We start from the raw sequence: 19,686 nt of genomic DNA, 5'->3' as shown, positions 1-19,686 counted from the left end.
TGAATAAATAGTATAAATGAAAGAAACTATTCAGTTCAGTTCAGTTCAGTTCAGTCGCTCAGTCGTGTCCGACTCTCCGTGACCCCATGAATCACAGCACACCAGGCCTCCCTATCCATCACCAACTCCCGGAGTACACTCAAACTCATGTCCACAGAGTCAGTGATGCCATCCAGCCATCTCATTCTCTGTCGTCCCCTCCTCCTCCCGCCCCCAACCTTTCCCAGCATCAGAGTCTTTTCCAGTGAGTCAACTCGTCGCATGAGGTGGCCAAAGTATTGCAGTTTCAGCTTTAGCATCAGTCCCTCCAATGGCTGGTGCAAAAGTAATTACGTTTATGGATGCTAAATTTTAAACCACTGTAACTAGACTCAAACACATGTTTATTAATCAAAATAAGAACAGTTACAATCAATACATTTTTGCCAATGAGAAATTAGTTTGTTTATTACTATAGCATAAAAACCTACACTTTGGGATTCAACGAACTCTTGGATAGCTTTTTCTGCATCCTGCTGGCTGTGGAAGCATTTTCCCTGCAAAAAGTTGTCAAGATGCTTGAAGAAGTGGTAGTCAGTTGGACAGAGGTCACTCGGATATTACGCCTGAGACAAAAATTGTAGCCCAGTTTGTTCACCTTTTGAAGCATTGGTTGTGTGATATGCAGCCAGGTCGCAGAAAAGAATTGGGCCCTTTCTGTTGACCAATACTGGCTGCAGGAGTTGTAGTTTTTTGTGCATCTCATCGATTTGCTGAGCATGCTTCTCAGATGTAATGGTTTCATTAGGATTCAGAAAGCTGTAGTGGATTAAACTAGCAGCGGACCACGAAACAGTGACCATGACACTTTTATTGGTGCAAGTTTGGCTTTGGGAAGTGCTTTGGAGCGTCTTCTCAGTCCAGCCACTGAACTGGTCATCACTGGTTGTCACATAAAATTCACATTGTTATTGCATAGAGTAAGAGAAAATGACACTTCTAAAAGACTGTTTATTTGATTTGCAGTCAGCTCTTGAGACACCCATGTATTGAGCTTTTTCATCTTTGCAATTTGCTTCAAATGCCAAATGACCATAGAATGGTCAATGTTGAGTTCTTCAGCAACTTTTCATGTAGTTGAAAGAGGATCAGCTTAAATGATCCTTTCAGTTGGTCGTTGTACAGTTCCAGTGGCTCTAATCTACTTTGCAAAAGTTCTTGAACCTCCAATTCTCTGTATGTTCATTAAAAGTTTCTGGGCCAAATGCATTGTTGAAGTCACTAGTTGTCTCCACTGCTTTATGACCCATTTTGAGCTCAAATAAAATCATTTGAATTGATTTTTGTCTAACATCATTTCCCTAGTCTAAAATACATATAAAATAAACAGTAAGGAATAATTCATCAGCAAAAAATATAAAGCAAGAAATGCATGTTAAAATAATATATAACAAAACCATATTTATTTAAGAATGTATTCTAATATCAAATGACAAAATTTAATGATGCAAAACCAAAATTATTTTTGCACCAACCTAGGATGTGAGAGTTGGACTGTGAAGAAAGCTGAGTGCCGAAGAATTGATACTTTTGAACTGTGGTGCTGGAGAAGACTCTTGAGAATCCCTTGGACTGCAAGGAGATCCAACCAGTCCATTCTAAAGGAGATCAATCCTGGGTGTTCATTGGAAGGACTGATGCTAAAGCTGAAACTCCAATACTTTGGCCACCTCATGCGATGAGTTGACTCACTGGAAAAGACTGATGCTGGGAGGGTTTGGGGGTAGGAAGAGTCGGGGACGACAGAGGATGAGATGGCTGGATGGCATCACCGACTCTGTGGACATGAGTTTGAGTGAACTCCGGGAGTTGGTGATGGACAGGGAGGCCTGGCGTGCTGTGATTCATGGGGTCGCAAAGAGTCGGACACGACTGAGCGACTGAACTGAACTGAATATTCCATTAAGTGGGAAACTATCCCACTTAATCCTTCCTCTGTGTCATACATGTAGCTAAATCTAATTAATGAGCATATATATGAAGGAAAGGTAATAAAAGATATCAAGATAATAAACTTTTTCTAAATTCTTTGTTTCTGCTTTGGATGGAGAAACCCAAGAATTTTAGAGTAGGAAAAAAATCACAAGCAAGGAATGTAAATGTAAAGAGTGTTTGCCTTGTGGTAAGAAAATTTTTGTTCGCTTTAGGCACCCAGCTTTCTGGGTAGTCCTGAAAATCAGGGTCTGAAGAAAGGGAGCAGACAAATGGGAATCTCATTCTACCTGCTCAGGGCCTGTGTTTTGCCACTGGGCAGAAGCCCTTCATAATTAAGTCAGTTAAGAAACAAGGTAGCTCAGACATAGAAGCTCACATTCAAATCCATCAGGCACTGATTGTAAATGGCACAGTGCATGCAAAGCACAGTACATGATACGACGTTACGGAGAGGATATACTGATGAATGTGACAGGTCCCTGTCTTTGTAGTTGGAGGGAGAGACAGGGACCTGGCGGAAGGACAGATTCAAGGCCAGGGTATCAAGTGATAGAGTAGAGGTGTGTGTGTGTGGGTGTGTGGGTGTTAGTTGCTCAGAGTAGGGGTGTGTGTGTGTGTGTGTGAGTTGCTCAGTCATGTCTGACTCTTTGTAACCCCATGGACTGTAGCCTACCAGGCTCTTCTGCCCATGGGATTCTCCAAGCAAGACTACTGGAGTGGGTAGCCATTCCCTTCTCCAGGGGATCTCCCCAACCCAGGAATCAAATCCAGGTCTCCTGCATAGCAGCCACCAGGGAAGTCCATGATAGAGTATATGGGAGCTCAGCTCCTACTCTTCCCTCATATTCAGCATAGAGGAAGGGCTTACCCCTCATCCCATACCTCAGGAAATACGTATTCCCTTCTGTTTCAGAAATATTTTCTCCTCGTATGCTCTTCCCCTAGGGAAGAACAGTAATCTCTCTGGTGGATGAGAGTGAAAAAGTATAGAGTGCAGCGTTTTCTGTATTCTTTTTTTTTTTCAGATGCTGGTCATGGCAAACATATTTCTACGTGCCAGATACCAACATTTTCACTTCTTTAATCCTCACGGCAGTCCCGTGAGGTAGCACTTTATCATTCCCATCTTCTAGGTGAGGAGATTAACTCATAGAAACTCTGAGGGACTTGTATATCTGCTTGGCTGATGAATGGCACAGCCACGTTTACTCACTCACTCAAACTCCAGGATCCTCTCTCTCAATATCTCCCCTCTCTGGTTCCATGGAAGAATGAAAGTATACTCTTCACTTCTTCCGTGACATAAGCATACCTGAATCAGGGCAGGGTCCTGGTCTTGCTTGAACCCTCTGTATTCCTGATGGAGGCCCAAGAGCAATTTTGAGGTGTAGATATGTAGGTTTCCCTCAGTTAAGGGTATCCATTGCTAGATTTGGTGCAAGTGGGCCGAAAAGTCAATCATGTTCTTAAATTCAGCAATGTTGGTGATAAAGCTAGTATTTTTATCTCTCTTGATTTAACTGCTGCATCTCTTTTCCAAAATTTTGGTGCCCAGCCAACTCAGAGGAAAAAAGGTGGTTAATTCTCACCCCAGACTCCCATTATAAGTATGAATAATAGCAGTCGTAAAAAATATCCAACAACAAATATGGTATAGCAGACATTGTGATGAGTGCTTTAGTTATGTATCGTCTCTGCATCCTCACCACAATCTCAAATGAGCAGATACTCCATGTTACAGAAGAGAAAAGAGGGATTAAATTTTAGGTTGTCAAATAGATTTCTGATGAGTGAATGTGTAATGACTATTTTATTGTCATTATGACATATTAATAGGCAAACCCAACACTTGATTGCAGTGGTCTTTGATATTAACTTCAAATAATTCTGCTCTTCACAGAATCACTCACAATAGTTGATGTTTAATACTGTCTAGAGTCCCTTGGGCTGCAAGGAGATCCAACCAGTCCATTCTAAAGGAGATCAATCCTGGGTGTTCATTGGAAGGACTGATGCTAAAGCTGAAACTCCAATACTTTGGCCACCTCATGCAACGAGTTGACTCACTGGAAAAGAGTCTGATGCTAGGAGGGATTGGGGGTGGGAGGAGACGGGGACGACAGAGAATGAGATGGCTGTCCATCATCCGGGAGTTGGTGATGGACCCGGAGGCCTGGCATGCTGTGATTCATGGGGTCGCAAAGAGTCGGACAGGACTGAGCGACTGAACTGAACTGAAGAGCATGCAAAGGTCAAAATAATTCACACTACTGGCCAACAAATAGCAGAAAGAAGTTAGGTTAAGACATTTCAGTAGAAAACCTCTTTTATCTGTCTACTTCTTCCCACTTTTTTCAGCATTGCCCTAGACAAGCCACCATTGTCTCTCACTTGTTCTACTGAAAGAGTCCTCATATCATCAACCACATGTATTTTTTCAGTGTCAAATGTCTTCTCCATAATGCACAAGCATGACCTCACTACAGGGCACTGGCCCCTGACTCCCTTTCCAGTCCTATCTTCTCCATTTCCCAGCTACACTTCAATTCCTTGGCTATCCCATATTCTTCGTGATGTGATTTGTTGATGTTGTTTTTCCTTTTTGAAATATCCTTCCCTCTTCCTGAAACATCCTTTGCTAATGCGTTTCACATCCATAAAGAAACGTATCCTTTATACTTCAACTTAAATACCGCTTCCTCTGAATTTCTGTCTCAGTAGCCCTTGTTAGACATCCTTGTGCTATCTCATGCCTGTACTTCTAGGACTTATCTCAGTTTATATTCATTTGGTTTTTCGACCTACTCAGTTCTTGTCTGACTTCATCTAAAATAAAGCTTTACAGGGGTATGATCCGAATCTGCCTTGCTCACTGCTCTATTCTCAGTGCCAAGCATGTACTCACCCAATTTATGTTGTTGATCAAAGTGAATATGGTTGTGAAGGTTGTGTCCTGTACAGCTTCAAGGGCACTGTCCACATAGATGATGATATCACTGACGCTCCCTGGAAATGTACAACACATCAATCCTTTATTGAATGAAAGAATGAATAAATAAATAAATGACACCATTATCACAGAATTGCCTTTTTGAAGAAAACTATGTTTGATGCCCAGTATTTCCTGGAAACCATAAAATCCCCTGTAGTCATATATGCCTTGCATATATGTCACATTGAAGCAGTAATTTTGGCATTTTATGTGTTCCAAGTAAAATTTCTTTTGCCCTTATTGAAATTCTGCGTCAGTTTTTTCGTAATCTTGAACTTAGTCCACAGCCCTCCAAGTGCCCATGTAAAGTCCCACTTTAGCTTTTTATTGTACAGGGACCCCATTCTTGACTTGCACGTGAGAAAGAGCTGAAGTTGCATTCCATGTGTGAATCAAAATACATTTTTAATACAATATTTTTATTCAGTGGGGCCCATGAGTAAAACCTGAAATGTATTTTAAAATGCTGATAAATATATATACAATCATAGAGGGAAGGAATGAGTGTCATTCAAAAGAAGGTCATAGATCATAGTGCTGAGAGCTGGATTACCTGACACATGGGACTGCTCATACTGGGTATTAGAAATAATAAATCTTAACCATGGTGCCCATCTCCAAGTCTTGCCATCTACATATGTGACTCCAGGCTTTGCTACAGTAGAAATTGAACTGTGATACCATTTATTAATAAAGTTAAACAAGGCAGCAGTTTAAAAAATAAAATGGGAATTTGAATTGAACAAACCGTGGTTTCTTATACGATATAATTGTTACATCACCTCCAATAATGCCATCATTTCACCTTGTAATTGACATTTGCGCATTCCCTCAAGACGCTCTAAGCTCCCCATGGTTCTTTAATCTGTTTTACTATCTAACTTACACACACTTGCCTTGCAAGTGCCTTACAAACAAAGTTTGCAGATCTTGGTATTCATAGGGTGACTGAATGAAATTATTAAACAAAATGGTTTCATTAAACCAGACTTAAAATTCCACACCACCTCAAAAACATCACTTTATTGGCTTTTCATAAGGAGAACAGAACATTGACGGGCAAATTTCTCACTGGGACTTAACCCATGAGATGGTAGATATCTTGATGCACACCAAGAAACCCCTTCAGGAATGAAGGGCTTACCCATGAACTGCTGGGAGTGCAGTGAGATGGCAACCTTGGTTATTTGGCCCCCTTTGGGAAAAGACTGCTAAGGAGAGCCACCAAGCTCTTCCCACCCATTGTCAGCCAGTAGGTGGTCAACTCCAGCGTATCAAGTCTGCACGATCTTCCTCCAACTCAAGTCAATGCTGCAGAGCCACCTCAACTCCAGAGCTTTTCTTGGGGTCAGCTGAAGCCTGTCCTGAGAATACAACAGAGCTCAAGTTGTCCCTCTACCCCAGCCTCCCTTTCACAGGTGTTGATCCCAAGAGCACTCCCTAATAAATCTCCTCAATGCTAGTATTTGTCACAGAGTTTGTTTCCCACAGAGCATAGTGTATAACCCATGACTCTATGTTTCAGAGAGTTAAAAGACAAAGGAATCAATTCAAGGAATATTCCCCTTTACTAGAGCAATCTCAAAACAAGCAGCATTATTATTTGTGAAAGCGACTGGGTCTCAGTAGCAGCGGCAGCAGAGAGCTGGATTCGTGCTATTCGTGTCCTAAACAGAAACACTCTCATAGCTTAGAGTAACCAGCAGAATTGTCCTTCATTGCATGGGACCACTGCTCCCAAAACAACACTAGGAATTTAGGAAATTATGGTGGTGGAACAAACAGACACTTAATTAAGGGCAGTGTCAGGGTTCTTGCTTTTTTTTAACTGACGTCCAGAAAACTATATTCTTCTGATGCTTGGTTATTGTTTGATTGTATTTAATTTCCCAAAATGTTCAGTAACAAGACAACACTTGAAGAAATCTCTAAGATCTAGTGGATTAAAAAGTCATACATTTTCCTTAATAACTGTTATAACAAATGTAACTCAGTGATACTATAGTATAATTATATTTAATAACATATCATAATTATTGATGAGGCTTTTGTATAGAGGAGTCAGTGAACTACAGGTTGGGGGAGAAGCCCAGCCCACCGTGGGCAGAATTTAGCCACAGCCATTCATTTAGAGATTGTCTCTGGCTGCTTTCATGCCACAATGGCAGAGTCGAGTAGCTGGGACAGAAACTGCACAGTCCACAAAATCTAATATATTTATCATTTAGCCCTTTGCAGGAAGACTGCTGACCCCTGCTCTCATGTAGTAACATTTAATGATCCCAGTATAGTATTAAAAGAAAGGAGAAAAATTTGTTGAAGGAAAGTAACACTCCATATGTACATATACACACATGCGTGTGTGCATGCACACACACACACAAAACGTTATCTCTGGTCATTGAGATTAGAGGTGAATTTTTGTATTTTCTTCTTTTTGTTTTTTGTATTTTCCATAGGAAACATGCATATTTTTAGTAATAAAACTAATAAATGTTTTTTAGTGTGTCATTTTTTTTCTTCAAAACCATTTAGAATTTTATTAGCTAGCTGTCTGTATAAAAAAAAGTCATTTATCTAAAGTCCAGTTAGAAAGCAGCTCTGAACATGTGCATACTGAAGGATTTGTACAAAGGATTTCATAATACTACTCTATGTCTTAGGAAAATATGCAAACCATGAAATTGCATATTCATAGAGAAGCTTGCCCAGCTACTGGATTAAGCATCCAGTTGGTGATCAGAAGCTTAAAAAGAAAAAAAGAAAACCAACAACAACCCTGGGTTGTTTTGTGACAGCTGGCTCCATTTGGTAAGCCTGTACACATTGTGCAAAGAAATATGGTTTATTCAACTTCTGGTTTGTAATGCTTTTTAAATTCTCCCATCAATTTTCTTGTGTGTTTCAAGAAGAAAATGCCAAAAAATCTTCCATTTTCCAAAACCAGGCCATTTCTAGACTATAAAAATAACACAGTGGTCATTAATATAGCTAATCATTCTTGAACCGTTTTCTCAATAAATAACAAGACTCAAGTTCAATGCTGTTTACCAGTATCCTGTTGTTGTTTTTTTAATTGGGATATAGCTGTCTTACGTTATGTTAGTTTCTGCTGTGCAATTAAGCAAATCAGCTATGTGCGTGCATGCGTGCTAAGCTGCTTCAGTTGGGTCCCACTCTTTGTGACTCTATGGACTATAACTTGCAAGGATCTTCTGTCCATGGGATTCTCGAGGCAAGAATAGTGGAGTGGGTTACCATATCCTCCTCCAGGTGGTCTTCCTGACCTAGGGATTAAACCACCTTTCCTGCAGCTCCTGCACCTCAGGTAGAATCTTTACCACTGAGCTACTGGGGGAGCCCCTGAATTAGCCATATGTGTGTGTGTGTATATATATATTCTCTCGCTCTTAGATCTCCTTCCCATCCTCCCCCATCACACCCACCTAGGTCACCACAGAGCACTGAGTTAAGCTCCTTGCCCTGTACCACAGGTTCCCATTAGCTACCTATTTTACACATGGTACAAGGTCCGGTGCTGTAAAGAGCAATATTGCATAGGAACCTGGAATGTTAGGTCCATGAATCAAGGCAAATTGGAAGTGGTCAAACAGGAGATGGCAAGAGTGAATGTCGACATTCTAGGAATCAGTGAACTAAAATGGACTGGAATGGGTGAATTTAACTCGGATGACCATTATATCTACTACTGTGGGCAGGAATCCCTTAGAAGAAATGGAGTAGCCATCATGGTCAACAAAAGAGTCCGAAATGCAGTACTTGGATGCAATCTTAAAAATGACAGGATGATTTCTGTTCGTTTCCAAGGCAAACCATTCAATATTACAGTAATCCAGGCCTATGCCCCAACCAGTAATGCTGAAGAAGCCGAAGTTAATCGGTTCTATGAAGACCTACAAGACCTTTTAGAACTAACACCCAAAAAAGATGTCCTTTTCATTATAGGGGACTGGAATGCAAAAGTAGGAAGTCAAGAAACACCTGGAGTAACTGGCAAATTTGGCCTTGGAGCACGGAATGAAGCAGGGCAAAGGCTAATAGAGTTTTGTCAAGAGAATGCACTGGTCATAGCAAACACCCTCTTCCAACAACACAAGAGAAGACTCTACACATGGACATCACCAGATGGTCAACACCGAAATCAGATTGATTATATTCTTTGCAACCAAAGATGGAGAAGCTGTATACAGTTAGCGAAAACAAGACCAGGAGCTGACTGTGGCTCGGATCATGAACTCCTTATTGCGAAGTTCAGACTTAAATTGAAGAAAGTAGGGAAAACCACTAGACCATTCAGATATGACCTCAATCAAATCCCTTATGATTATGCAGTGGACGTGAGAAATAGATTTAAGGGACTGGATCTGATTGATAGAGTGCCTGATGAACTCTGGACGGAGGTTCGTGACATTGTACAGGAGACAGGGACCAAGACCATCCCCATGGAAAAGAAATGCAAAAGAGCAAAATGGCTGTCTGAGGAGGCCTTACAAATAGCTGTAAAAAGAAGAGAGGCGAAAAGCAAAGGAGAAAAGGAAAGATATAAGCATCTGAATGCAGAGTTCCAAAGAATAGCAAGGAGAGATAAGAAAGCCTTCCTCAGTGATCAATGCAAAGAAATAGAGGAAAACAACAGAAAAGGAAAAACAAGAGACCTCTTCAAGAAAATTAGAGATTCCAAGGGAACTTTTCATGCAAAGATGAGCTCGATAAAGGACAGAAATGGTATGGACCTAACAGAAGCAGAAGATATTAAGAAGAGGTGGCAGGAATACACAGAAGAACTATACAAAAAAGATCTTCACGACCAAGATAGTCACGATAATGTGATCACTGACCTAGAGCCAGACATCTTGGAATGTGAAGTCAAGTGGGCCTTAGAAAGCATCACTACGAACAAAGCTAGTGGTGGTGATGGAATTCCAGTTGAGCTATTTCAAGTCTTGAAAGATGATGCTGTGAAAGTGCTGCACTCAATATGCCAGCAGATTTGGAAAACTCAGCAGTGGCCACAGGACTGGAAGAGGTCAGTCTTCATTCCAATCCCAAAGAAAGGCAATGCCAAAGAATGCTCAAACTACCACACAATTGCACTCATCTCACACGCTAGTAAAGTCATGCTCAAAATTCTCCAAGCCAGGCTTCAGCAGTATGTAAACCGTGAACTCCCAGATGTTCAAGCAGGTTTTAGAAAAGGCAGAGGCACCAGAGATCAAATTGCCAACATCCGCTGGATCATGGAGAAAGCAAGAGAGTTTCAGAAAAACATCTATTTCTGCTTCATTGACTATGCCAAAGCCTTTGACTGTGTGGATCACAATAAACTGTGGAACATTCTGAAAGAGATGGGAATCCCAGACCACCTGACCTGCCTCTTGAGAAACCTGTATGCAGGTCAGGAAGCAACAGTTAGAACCGGTCATGGAACAACAGACTGGTTCCAAATAGGAAAAGGAGTGCGTCAAGGTTGTATATTGTCACCTTGCTTATTTAACTTATATGCAGAGTACATCATGAGGAACGCTGGGCTGGAAGAAGCACAAGCTGGAATCAAGATTGCTGGGAGAAATATCAATAACCTCAGATATGCAGATGACACTACCCTTATGGCAGAAAGTGAAGAGGAACTCAAAAGCCTCTTGATGAAAGTGAAAGAGGAGAGTGAAAAGGTTGGCTTGAAGCTCAACATTCAGAAAACAAAGATCATGGCATCTGGTCCCATCACTTCATGGGAAATAGATGGAAAAACAGTGGAAACAGTGTCAGACTTTGTTTTTTTGGGCTCCAAAATCACTGCAGATGCTGATTGCAGCCATGAAATTAAAAGATGCTTGCTCCTTGGAAGGAAAGTTATGACCAACCTTGATAGTATATTAAAAAGCAGAGACATTACTTTGCCGACCAAGGTCCGTCTAGTCAAGGCAATGGTTTTTCCCGTGGTCATGTATGGATGTGAGAGTTGGACTGTGAAGAAAGCTGATCGCCGAAGAATCGATGCTTTTGAACTGTGGTGTTGGAGAAGACTCTTGAGAGTCCCTTATACTGCAAGGAGATCCAACCAGTCCATTCTAAAGGAGATCAATCCTGGATGTTCATTGGAGGGACTGATGCTAAAGCTGAAACTCCAATACTTTGGCCACCTCATGAGACGAGTTGACTCACTGGAAAAGACTCTGATGCTGGGAAAGGTTGGGGGCGGGAGGAGAAGGGGACGACGGAGAATGAGATGGCTGGATGGCATCACCGACTCTGTGGACATGAGTTTGAGTGTACTCCGGGAGTTGGTGATGGACAGGGAGGCCTGGCGTGCTGTGATTCATGGGGTCGCGGAGAGTCGGACACGACTGAGCGACTGAACTGAACTGAATATATATATTAATATGTCAACCACATCCTCTTAACAAACAAGAAATACTCTTTCAACCTATTTTCAGATGGGGAAACTGATCCTCAGGCAGATTCAGTAGATGGCCAAAGGCTCACCAGTCTAATACCTGACTTAGCCAAATGTCCAGAGGTCAAGCCAACTCTCTGACTCTAGAAATCTGAGTCCTCACTCACCAACCTGTGTGGTCTCCTGACCATCTGCATGTTTCAAAGCATGATATAATCCTAGCACCCATCTCCGTGGGAACATGTAGTTGTTATTCAAAAATAGCTGTAGAATGACCAAAAGACTGTGCAGTTTAGTCCATTCAGTAAAGCCTGGCACAAAGATGTAGGAGTTGTAGCATTAAGAAATATCAGGAGATCTTGGTTTTATGTATAAAGTTATTTGGGGAGAGTATTTTCAGAGTGGGTATAAAGCACTGGCAGATTGCTGTGTAATTAGAACACTTCTTATTGGAAGTAACTTCAGGAAACTGTTTTGTGTACACATTTTGTAGGTCCAAATTGATTTAATTCAAATAAATATTAAATTTTGTAAAAAACCATATTTGCTTAACCTGATATAATATTACATGTCACTATCACATAGAAAAATATCAGAATATGATTTTTATTTCCATTTTCTTCCACTCTCTTAGGCATTTTTAGAATGCTATTCCAGTGCTTTGCTCACTGGTGGAAAACTGAGGCTTTGCTTTTCTATTTTTTTTTTTAAATAACTCTGAATTAAAGCAAATATTACTGTATTTCTGGCTTAGAAACTATGGGTCTGTGTAGATGCTGAAAAAGGTATATCTTCATAATGCATCCTTTCCTGTTCCTAAATCAAAACAGAATGAATCTTTGAGATTTGGAAATTAGCATCACTTAGTCACACCAAGGAGAAGGCAATGGCAAACCACTCCAGTACTCTTGCCTGGAAAATCCTATGGACAGGGGAGGCTGGTGGGCTGCAGTCCATGGGGTCGCTAAGGGTCGGACACGACTGGGCGACTTCACTTTCACTTTTCACTTTCATGCATTGGAGAAGGAAATGGCAACCCACTCCAGTGTTCTTGCCTGGAGAATCCCAGGGACGCGGGAGCCTGGTGGGCTGCTGTCTATGGGGTCGCACAGAGTCAGACACGACTGAAGCGACTTAGCAGCAGCAGCAGCAGCAGTCACACCAAATAAAAGTCAATTGTTGCTAAATCTATTTTCTAAATAGAAGTATGCATTTTTATCCTTCCATTGTGTATAAATATAAAGAGAAAATAAAGTATGGGTGTGGAACTAATATTTAAAAGTTGGTAATTACCCCCCGCCCAAGTTTTGGCAATTTGTATTTCCATTTGAAATACAGTAAACGGTGAATTGGAGCTTCCTGGTAGCTCAGCTGCTAAAGAATCCACCTGCAATGCAGAAGACCCCAGGTCGATTCCTGGGTCGGGAAGATCCCCTGGAGAAGGGATAGGCTACCCATTCCAGTATTCTTAGGCTTCCCTGGTGGCTCAGCTGGTAAAGAATCTGCCTGCAGTGCAAGAGACCTGGGTTTGATCCCTGGGTTGGGAAGATCCCTTGGAAAAGGGAATGGCTACCCACTCCAGTATAGAATATAATGTTTTTAAACCTTTACAAATGCCAGGCTTGACAAAATGCTATCAATGTAGGTACTTTATCATCTCCATTTGACAGAAGAGAAACTTCTAAGGCTCAAAGAAGTCAAGAAACTTACTCAAGATCACACAGCCATAAAAAAGCAAAGCTGGGATGTGAATTCAGCTGTCACAGCCTCTAGGATAGAGTTGCTCAACTTCAGCACTACTGACATTTTGGACTGGATAATCCTTTGCGTGGGGGGCTGTCCTGGGTATTGTAGGATGTTTAGCAGCATCCTTGACTTCCACTCATCAGATGCCAGCAGTACATCCCTCTCAACAAGTTGCAACAACCTTAAATGTCTCCAGACATCGTCAAATTTTCACTGGGCAAACAAAATCAGCCCTGGTTTATAACCACTGCCCTAAGACTCCTGTCCTAACTGCTGTGCTTTTCTGCCTGCCTTTCAATTTAGGTCAAGATCACCCTTCCAGAATGAACCCCTAGCAAGCTTGTCATAGTCCATGCATGTCTGGGCCTCAGCCAATTTAGTTTTTCCCTCATTTTACATAGGAAGGAAATGCCAGGCGCCCACAACCTGCAGTGATTTAGGATAGTACCCAAAGCTAAAATTAATTTTAAAAAAATAATGAATTGCCCTGCTCTCATTACCAGAAATTTGAGCCAGAAATGGATCCATGTGCTTGGGATGAGATTGTAAACAGGGGAGGGGAATAGGAAGACTTATTCAAGCTCAGAGTGCTCACTAATTTCACTCAGAATTAATTTGATGAAGAACTAGAATAAGAATTGCAAAGTCATCAAAGATGATGGCTTTTCCTTTATGACCCTTGGCACCAGAACAAAGAGCCTATTTTTGTGGGTTTTGGGGTTTCCAGAATAAAGGGAATAAAATGTTTAGGTAATGTTTGGATGGTTTAGAGACTGTATGTACATTAGTGATAGGTCAATTAATATCTACACAGTTCAAAGAGGCAATTATTTTAATTTATAAATCACTTCAGAGGTAGGGAGCTGCCATCCATTAATGTGGTTTTTACAAATAAGAGTGCTCATTGTTATGTGTTTGTGTATGTGCTTTTCTACCCATGTCATTCTATCTGGCCTGAATTTTCCAACCAGATCGCATACCTCTGTGATTATGTATTTGTCTCTAGAGCACTGCCAAATACATAAAGCGTTGTATCTGCAATTTGACCCTTGGCTGAGACCACCCTCTTTTTCGAGTTTTCACTGTGCTGAAAGGTACCACCATGCACAATGTTGCTTCCAGAAAAGGACTTCTTATGTTACACTCTAAATGGCAGAGTCTGGGACTAAGGCTCCCCAGGGAGTGACAGTGTCTCTTGGTAATCATTCAAAAAGGAGAGAGGGCCAAAGTGATTCTGGGCATGGAGGGCTTATTAGACACTTTGACAACTGATAAAAAGTTCCCAAGTGTCAATACAGAGATTTCCTTTAAACCCATACCATAATCATCCCTTTATTTTGTCTTATTTTTTTAATTACTAAATGACAAAAAGTATCAATCATAGTGCTCAATTCTAGGGGAATAAGAGTATGTAAGACAAATACAACCCGATGCGGGAGGCAAACTAGGAAGCTGGGATAAGAGTGTAGACTGATGGTTGCAGTAATTAGTAAATTATAAGAAATAGGCTACACAGGTGGCTCAGTGGTAAAGAACCCACCTGTAAATGCAGGAGATGCAAGAGACACAGGTTCAATTCCTGGTTGGGAAGATCCCCTGGAGGAAATGGCAACCCACTCTAGTATTCTTGCCTGGAGAATCCCATGGACAAAGAAGCCTCGCAGGCTACAGTCCATAGGATCTCAAAGAATCGAACACAACTTAACGACTAAAGAGCAAGAAAGATACTAGAAAAGGTATTGTGGTTGGCAAAGCTTCCAGAAGGAAGTTACATCTTCTTCAAAGCAGAAAGATGAACATGTGTTAGTTTGGTGAACTGGAAGAGGGTGTGTTCCAGGCAGAGGGGTGAGGCATGGAGAAAAGGCCCAAAGGCCAGAGAGAACAAGGTGATTTCAGGAAACCAAGGTAAAAATGGAAAGATAGACCAGTGAGGGGCAAGCAGTGAAGCTCAAGGTCTGAGCACAGATAGGATTGCAAAATGTTTTCCAAGTCACGTTAGTTGACGTTATCCTAAGGGCACTGGCATGTAATGGATATGTTTTAAGTTGGGGAATGATATGGTCAGATTAGGAAAACCAACAGGAGGAGACATACATGGCAAGGGAAGAGTAGAGGGGTTTGATAGTACAGCAGGGAAGATAGTATATCAGTAGGCTCAAGGACTGGAAAGGAGGAACCTATCAATGATATTTAATGGAGGAGAATTAAGTGAAGAATAAAAAAGATCTTGCTGATAATAAAATCACTTTGAAAACCCTTCCCATTATATAATACTCCTTTCCCTTTAACGCAGCATACTTCTATTGCAGAAGAATGACAATTGTATACTCTGTATTTATGACTGGTTTCATGAATAAAAATTACAGATATTATTGAGCATCTCCTACAGGCCTGGCATTATTCTAGTTACTGAAGAAGCTACTATAGACCAGAGACCATTCCTACCTTCAGTGAGTTTCATTTTAGTGATGGAAACAGACAGTAACAGGCAAGTCTGTTTCTATATCTGAGTCTATTTCTATTACATAGTCACAGTTTAGATTCCACATACAAGTGACATTATATGCTATCTTTCTCTGTCTGACTCACCTCACTTAATATGATAATCTCTAGGTCCATCCATGGCTTAATAATTAATTTATTATTAATTAATAATAAATGGCATTATTCATCCTTATTTATGGCTGAGCAATATTCCATGGTATATATATAGGTACCACATCTCTTTATCTACTCATCTGTTGATGGACATTTAGGTTTTTCCATGTCTTGGCTGTTGTAAATAGTGCTGCTGTGAACACTGAGGTGCATTTATCTTTTCAAATTAGAGTTTTGTCTGGATACGTGCCCAGGAGTGAGATCACGGGATCATATGGTAACTCTGTTTTTAGTCTTTTGAGAAACCTCCATATAATTTTCCATAGTGGCTGTACCAATTTACATTCTTACCAACAGTGTAGGAGTGTTCCCTTTTCTTGGAGGCCATCTACTTTATGACTGGACATTGTTAAATTCATTCCAGTGCTTGGAATAAATAGTCCTTCCTGGAACTGTGGCCCTTCCGAGGATTCACTGATGAAAATGTTTTATTATGAGATTTCTAGTTTCTTCCTTGGGATGATAGCCTTGTTAGTGCAATACAAGTTGTGGGGAAAAATGATCAGATGACCTAGGTAGAGCTTTCCCTGGAGAAATGATTATTTATGTCCAAAGACCAGGTTGCTGTTGCAAGCCCTTTCTCAGAGGAAGAACAAAACAATACTGCATGCTTTCCCAACGCTCCACTTAGAGGGAACACATCCCACATGAGTGGGATTTTTGCTTTGTGCTGGCCAGCCACCTTGTCAATAATTAATTCAGTTCCTTAATCACAGGAAAAGTGTTTAGGAAACTGAAATAATGAGAGGATCATCATCAGGATCATGTGTGTTTCAAGGACTCCCTGTGCACTGCCAACTTTCCTCCTGCCTGAGCACAGAATGATGGTAAAGCCGCACCTTCACCAGCAGACAGGTGGGGATGTGTGTGCTCACTGGGTTCCAGTCCCTGTGGATTCTGTGGCCTTAGTTTCCTGAGTTTGTAAAATGGAAATCACACTTGGCTCATATGTCTGTGATGACAAGGGAATTCGTTAGTCTCCATAGAGTAGATTTTCTCTGGTTTATGTGGCAGCTTTGCTTCATTTGGGCTCCACTTTTTTTAAAAAAACAGAATATCAGGCTTAATGGCTTCCCAAGTGTCTGCATGGTAAGGAATCCACCTGCAATACAAGGGTTGGATCCCTGGGTAAGGACGATGCCCTGGAGGAGGGCATGGCAACCTGCTCCAGTATTCTTGCCTGGAGAATCCCATGGACAAAGGAGCCTGGCAGGCTACAGTCCTTGGAGTCACAAAGAGTTGTCCATGATCAAGCACATATGCACATCAGTTTTTACAGCCTTCAAGGGCTGCAGTCCTTGGAGTCGCAAAGAGTTGCACGTGACCAAGCACACATGCACGGCAGTCTTCATTTCTTCTGCAGCCACTGTCTTTGACTGGCAGTGTGAGCAGAATGTTATTAACATGGCTTCATTTTATCATCACCAGAGAGTGGCAGTGAATCAACATGCTGTTTATAAAGGAAACCTTGAGATTGTCTTTCTGATGAAAGACTTACCTAAAGGCTGTGGTTTGTTATTGAAGTAGTATCAGTGCCTAGTAAAATTTAAAAATACAAAACAAGATGAGGGTTGGAGCAAGAGAAGGGAGAGAAGGAGAATTCTGGGAGAAGTTAAATTATACTTGGCGGGTCCCTAACATGTTACATCATATTGTTATGAAAACATCATGGTCTTACAAAACTTTTGTGAATGTACCATTAATTGTTTGTAATCTAATGGCATTATTTCAATCATATTAAAATGAAGAACATTTGCTGCTGTGACAGATATGATAATAGCTTTCTGCTGTGAAAGGCGTTCATTTTTAAACTTTTCAAGTAATTATTTCTGAGGAGTGGGTGCACGTCAGCATAATACCTTCCACTTTTTACATCTAAAGTTATATTTTACGGCAGCTAATCTCAGTAAACAGAGGCAGTGAGAGGCCATGTAATGTTGAAAGAAGTATAGAAAAGGATTTGCTTTGTAATTAACTGTTAACACTTCATGAATGGAAATATAGTTGCACAGATGACATCTGGGCTCTGGAATTAGAAAGACTGAGATTCCAATCCCATTTCTAACTCTTACAGCCATATTGCCTTTTAGGGCAAATTAAACATCATCTCTAAGCCTATATTTCCTTGTCTGTAAAATGGAGATAATAACAATACTATTTACTTTACAAGTTGTAATTAAATTTAAATCTATAAGCCTTATAACAACAATTGAAATGGTACCTGATAAGAGCTCAGAAAACATTAACCATTGTTGCCATTAACTGTGTTACTTTTAGCAGGTTCCTTTAGGAACCCAGGCTTTACATTTTTCACTTTTAAAATAGGAGATTTGGACTAGCATCAGTGTTTCCCAAAATTAATCATTCAAACATAGAGTTCAAAGTTTTTGCCCTTTGGGGAAAAATATCATGAAATATAACCCTGAAAAGAATAAAGCCATACATACAGATATTCAGAATACCTGTATAAATCTGTTAATTTAAAATAAATCTGTAATAGAGTCGGACACGACTGAGCGACTGAACTGAACTGAACTGAACTGAACATTGGTTTTAATTTAATAGCATAAGATATCATCATACCTATCCTTCCAATGTGATATGACAGAAGGTGTTGTCACTGAAGGCTTGACTTAATTGCGAGCACATTTGGGTATCATATCTATACCAAATGGACTAACAGCATCTTCTGTACTTTAGGCTTATCCAGAGCAATAATAGCTTATTATCTTTTTGTTTCAAATATACATTGATAGATACATATGAAACTGATAGGTACGGTAGCTGAGAGTACAGACCTGGGAGCCAGCAAACCCGGGTTCGAATCCCAGCTTTGCTGATTGCTAGTATTCCTGCCTAGAAAATCCCATGGACGGAGGAGCCTGGTAGGCTGCAGTCCATGGGGTCGCTACGAGTCAGACATGACTGAGCGACTTCACTTTCACTTTGCACTTTCACACATTGGAGAAGGAAATGGCAACCCACTCCAGTGTTCTTGCCTGGAGAATCCCAGGGACGGGGGGCCTGGTGGGCTGCTGTCTATGGGGTCACACAGAATCGGACACGACTGAAGTGACTTAGCAGCAACAGCAGCAGCAGCTTTGTGATGATAGGCAAGACATTTAACATCTTTGTGCTCGGATTCCTCTTCTGTAAAATCAAAATAATAAGAGTGTCTAATTCTTACTGTTATTGTGAGATTTTTAGATAAGTTAGTAATGTAAAGTGCTTGGAACAGTGCCTGGTGCCAACATCTGGTTAAGGAACTTTACCTACCGATATAGGCAAATACTGTACTTCAGCAAACATTGTCTTGTGTTCCCTTTATTTTCCATTGTGGTTCTGAATTCTTTAAGGGGTTCAGAAGGGAAACTGGATCCTCATACTTGGAGGAGACTCCTGATGCTTCTGGCTCAGATTTTTCCTTCTATAAGATTATTATAGTATTATCTCCTTCTAGGCACTTCCTAAAAATGGTGAGGTCTAGGGAGGTAATGAGTTGGCATTTGAATAGTTTTAAATTCCCCAACACTTGATGGTTTCTCCCATCCTGCTGTTAGCTGGTGGCCTGTGATTCTTTATCCTGAGCAGAGAGGATCAATGTAAGAACCAAATGTTGGTTGGTGACTCCCCACTGCTTCAGATAACCACAAGGGAAAAGAAAGCCATTTCTCTTGCTATGGCTTTCCTGCCAACAACATTGAAGAAAATGAGACATAATGTGAATACCATATGTCTAAATATATTACTATTCCATTTGGTCATAAAAATATAAGTCTCTCTGGCCTGCCATATTTGAAATCCAAATCATTTATATCTCAGACTCAAATCCTTCCTTTAAATCTTCACACACCTGCAGCATGATGACATCCAAAATAAGCATGATTCATTGAAAAATGGG

The 19,686-nt window shown here is 40.8% G+C and overlaps 1 long non-coding RNA gene across 6 annotated transcripts in view; it reads right to left on the bottom strand.

Annotated features, from left to right (window-relative positions):
• Positions 1-19,686, bottom strand: part of LOC129547992 (uncharacterized) — a 438,730-nt gene that overhangs the window by 251,510 nt on the left and 167,534 nt on the right. For all 6 annotated transcript variants that reach the window (XR_008684190.2, XR_016036245.1, XR_016036246.1 and 3 more), the window contains exon 2: positions 4,880-4,980. This is a non-coding gene — a long non-coding RNA (uncharacterized LOC129547992). The remainder of the gene's footprint in view (positions 1-4,879; positions 4,981-19,686) is intronic.

This window comes from Moschus berezovskii, chromosome 24 (assembly GCF_049115385.1).
Source record: "Moschus berezovskii isolate FMDL1 chromosome 24, NW_MosBer_1.0, whole genome shotgun sequence".
Lineage (NCBI taxonomy): Eukaryota > Metazoa > Chordata > Mammalia > Artiodactyla > Moschidae > Moschus > Moschus berezovskii.
Note: the sequence above shows the minus strand (reverse complement) of the source record. Positions and strands in the feature narration are given on the sequence as shown.